The 4,174-nt window shown below is 44.1% G+C and overlaps 1 non-coding gene across 1 annotated transcript; it reads right to left on the bottom strand.

The window, feature by feature from the left end:
* Positions 1–3,585: 3,585 nt before the first annotated feature.
* LOC117309782 (small nucleolar RNA SNORA75) lies at positions 3,586–3,719 on the bottom strand. Its single transcript, XR_004524082.1, has one exon. It is a non-coding gene; the product is annotated as a small nucleolar RNA SNORA75 (small nucleolar RNA).
* Between the last annotated feature and the right edge of the window lie 455 nt (positions 3,720–4,174).

The following is a 4,174-nucleotide window of genomic DNA, read 5'->3' as shown; positions in this document are numbered from 1 at the left end:
AAGCAGCCTGTGCTTCCTGCTCCAGCTCCGCCTCCACCGGCCCTGGAAAGCAGCCCACAGGTGGGCAGGGCAGGCCCAGCATGCAACTGGCCCCCGGTCCCACTCAGAGGCTTCACCAGGCAGCTAGAGAGGCCTGGCTGCGAGCCCGCAGGTATTGTGAACAAGCGAACCGTTGACTTCCTGTGAGTATCTCACCTCCGATCTCAGCAGAAGGGCTGCCCCTTCTTCACAGAGGAAGTGCTCTCAGCGCCCTGGAGGTACTGCTCCAAGGAGCTCTGAGCTGTGGGTGAGGAAGGCATCCTGCAGGAAGACAAAGGGCCATATTCCCACTGGTCAGGTCCCCGGGGGCCTCTGTTCTCTCTGTTCCTAACTTAGAGCCAAAGTCATGGCTCTGTGGCTCCCAAGGTTCACAGCACACACTTTGCAGCTGCACCGCCCGGGGGTGGGGAAGCAGCGGAGCATCGCGGGCTGCGCTCACTTCCGCCCACATCAGAAGCAGCGAGGTTTGTGGGGAACTACACTTGAGCCCTCCATTAGCTGTTTTGCATCTTCTAAACCGAGATGCAGCTTCCTACACCATGTGCTGGTGGGGGCCACGTGTCCACGATGTGGAGGGTCGGCGCCCTGAAAGTGCTGAGGTTTTGAGACGTCTTCCTTCCTCACCCTGGCTTCCCAGGGACCTTCTGCAGCGGAAAGGAATGCTGCTCCCCAATCCCTCCCGGAATCTTACGTCCCTAGACGCGTTCTGAGTGCTTGGAGGAAGAAACAAAAAAACAAAAACACACGCACACAAAGAAAGACAAAGGAAGGAAGAGAGAAAGAGAGAGAGAGAGAGAGCACATATAAACCAAAGGTTTATTAGAAGATAAAAGAAGATAATTTTTTTTTTAAAAAGGGAAGTTACCAAATTGTACATTCTTGAGGGAAAATGGAAATGAGATGGTAGCAGAGAGGAAGAAAACACGAAGCATTTATAAGATACAGAACAGGAGCAGCTGGAATGAAGAATAGGGAGATCTTTACTTTTGTCACCTTTTAAGTTTGAATAGTCTGAGAGTTTTTCATTTCTCCCACTCCTGGGGACAGTCTCAAATGTATTGATAAGGCGTCTTTAGCAGTTTTGGCTTCTGGTTTCTACCCTCAGCCTCCAGGCCTTTCCTTAGCCCGGGCTCTTATCATGGTGTCATGAGGAGTGTCCCTTTACCTAAGCTATTGGCAGATCGATTTACCTCTTCTGCCCCTACTTAGAATGCTTTGATGATCCTTCACTGCCCACAGGCTGAAATCCAAACCACTGGTGTCACATCCAAGGCCTCTCCTGACCTGAGAAGGGCCCATCTCTCCAAATTCCTCCTCTGCACGTGGCGATTCTGTGACTTGGAAACGCTTGCAGCTCTCCAGACAAAGAGCTTTGCTGAGAACCTGGGTGCAGAGCGTTTGTACCTGCCACCCCTCCCCCACCCAGCTTGCTGTCTCCTTTGGGCACCTTCTACTGTCAACTCAGCCATGGTGGATCACTTCCTCCTTCAGGCCACAGTCTTGTTCAACTGTTATCACACTGCATCTGAATTACTTGTTTATATGTCTGTTTTCACTACTAGATGGTGAGCTGCTGGTAGCAGTGGACTTTGTGCCTACTTGTCCTTGTGTTCTTATGTCCTATCACCATGCCTGGAATAGCCCTGATATAATTCCAAAAGTATTAGATAAAGAGTAAAGAAATGATTATTCCACTGCAAGAAAGGCTTTTTCCATGGGGTGACTCAGGACAATTTCTGTTGCAACTTTCACAAAATTGGACTTCATCTAATTGAAGCCAAGACGTAATTTGGGGGCTAAGGTAAGATAAAACATTTAGGAATATTACTAGATGAGCTATAACTCAATGGAGCATACCAAAATGTCATGTGTTTCCACATCTCTTACTTCCCATCCCTACGGTTGCATTTAAGCTGTTTTTCTTTTTTTAAAATTTTTACTGGAGTATGGTTGATGTACAATGTTGTGTTAGTTTCAGGTGTACAGCAAAGTAAATCAGTTATACATATACATATATCCCCTCTTTTTTGGATGCTTTTCCCATATAGGTCATTACAGAGTACTGAGTAGAGTTCCCTGGGCTATATAGTAGGTTCTTATTAGTTATCTATTTTATGTATAGTAGTGTGTATATGTCAATCCCAGTCTCCCAATTTCCCCTCCCCCCTCCCACCCTGGTAACCATAAGTTTGTTTTCTACATCTGTGAGTCTATTTCTGTTTAGTAAATAAGTTCATTTGTACCATTTTTTTAGATTCCACATATAAGTGATATTGTTATGATACTTGTCTTTCTCCGTCTGACTTGCTTCACTCAGTGTGACAATCTCTAGGTCCATCCATGTTGCTGTAAATGACATTATTTCATTCTTTTTTATGGGTGAGTAATATTCCATTGTGTATATGTACCACATCTCCTTTATCCACTCCTCTGTGTTTAGACTTGTAGGTTGCTTCCATGTCCTGGCTACTGTAAATAGTGCTGCAATGAACATTGGAGGTGAATGTATCTTTTCGAATGATGGCTTTCACCAGATATATGCCGAGGAACTTTAGGTTTAGAATGGGTATGTTAGCAAAAGAGGGTCCAAACTCCAGCCTCTTTTATTTTTATAATTTTCAGTCTAGAAGAAAAAAAGGAGTGAGAGTTCTTTCTCAGAAATACCAAAGTCGCTTGAACCAAGTTGTCTCTGACTGGTATGTGTGGCAGCTGTGGGACCAATTCCTCTGGCCAGGAGGATGCTCTACTCAGATGGCCTCAGGCATGAGTTCTGTGCTACACCTGTCTGTCAGCTTCCCCAGAGCCCCGGGGGGCTGAGAGTGGAGAGATGGATACACTCAAAGCGTTACCAGAAGATGAAAGAATTAAAGCTGGGTGACAAAAACAATAGGTCCGTGAAGATAGGGTAATAAAGGAAACACTTTGCTCTCTTAAACCTAGGTTTGAGAAGTTGAGAACCTCATCTGTTGCGTCACTGCTAATGGCAAAATCAGAAAACACACCTTCTATTGGATTTTCACATATTGCATACCTTTCAATGTGATTTTTAAATGGAAACTCCGCTCATTTTATTAATGGAGTTTTGTCTACGGCCCCAAGAAAATTATTTAGTTTGATCAGTACAGTCAAAATTGTTGATTCATGTGGCCCAAGGGAAAAGGGCATTTGTAAGGGATAAGACCAGTGAGATGGTCACCAAGTTTTCAAAAACATTAAATGTAGCTCTTCATTGTCGTCTTTGTTGTAAGGGCTATCCCAGTTAGATTATCTACCACTGCTTAACAAACTACGGCCAAAATTAAGCATTAAAGCAAATTTTTATTATCATATCTCATGCTCTGGGAACCAAGAACTTGGATAGGGCACAGTGCAGATGACTCATCTTGCCCTGGTAGCTGGGGTCTCAGCTGGGAAAGCAAATGTCTGAGGGCTGGAGCAATTGAGGGCTCATGAACATCTTTTTCTCTCTCTGTCAAAAGCAGTCTGCAGCCTGTTGTACAGCCTGTGAGCTAAGAAAGGTTTTTTTTTTTTTTTCTTTTCTTTTCAGAATGTCCCACAAAACAGCTGAAGATACCTCTGTGAAGACAGAAGGCAACAATGCTAGCTCTGTGAATTGTCTCTTCTTCTCGTGCGAATCCTAAACTGTCACCGATCGACAGAAAGGAGCTCAATGAGAAGACAAGAAAGGTTTTAAAATGTATTAGTGTTTTTTTAAAAAAATATGAAGACTAAAGCTCCATGAAGTCTGAAAGTTATATGAGATTCAAATTTGTATCCATACATAAAACTTCATTGGCACACAGTCACACACACTTGTTTAAATGTTGTCTACTTTCTGCCTACTCTCTTTAAATGTTGTCTATATCCTTCAAAACACTTACTATCTGACCCTTTACAGAAAATTTGCTGCCCTCTACTGTAAATGACCTCCACATGTGGCTGTCATAGTAGGCTCAAGGCTTCAAGGGTGAGTATTCAAGAGACAGGACGTGGAAGCCGCCATTTTCTTAAGGCCTCTCCTATCGTTCAAATCTTGTCAAAGAGAGTGTGACCATCTTTCATCTCTCTCACTTGACCTACAGCCTTTTTCCAAAAGTGGCGATTTTTGGAGGGCAGAGGGCCTTTGTTGAATTAT

This window comes from Tursiops truncatus, chromosome 1 (genome assembly GCF_011762595.2).
Source record: "Tursiops truncatus isolate mTurTru1 chromosome 1, mTurTru1.mat.Y, whole genome shotgun sequence".
NCBI lineage: Eukaryota > Metazoa > Chordata > Mammalia > Artiodactyla > Delphinidae > Tursiops > Tursiops truncatus.
This window is presented reverse-complemented; position numbering and strand designations above follow the sequence as displayed.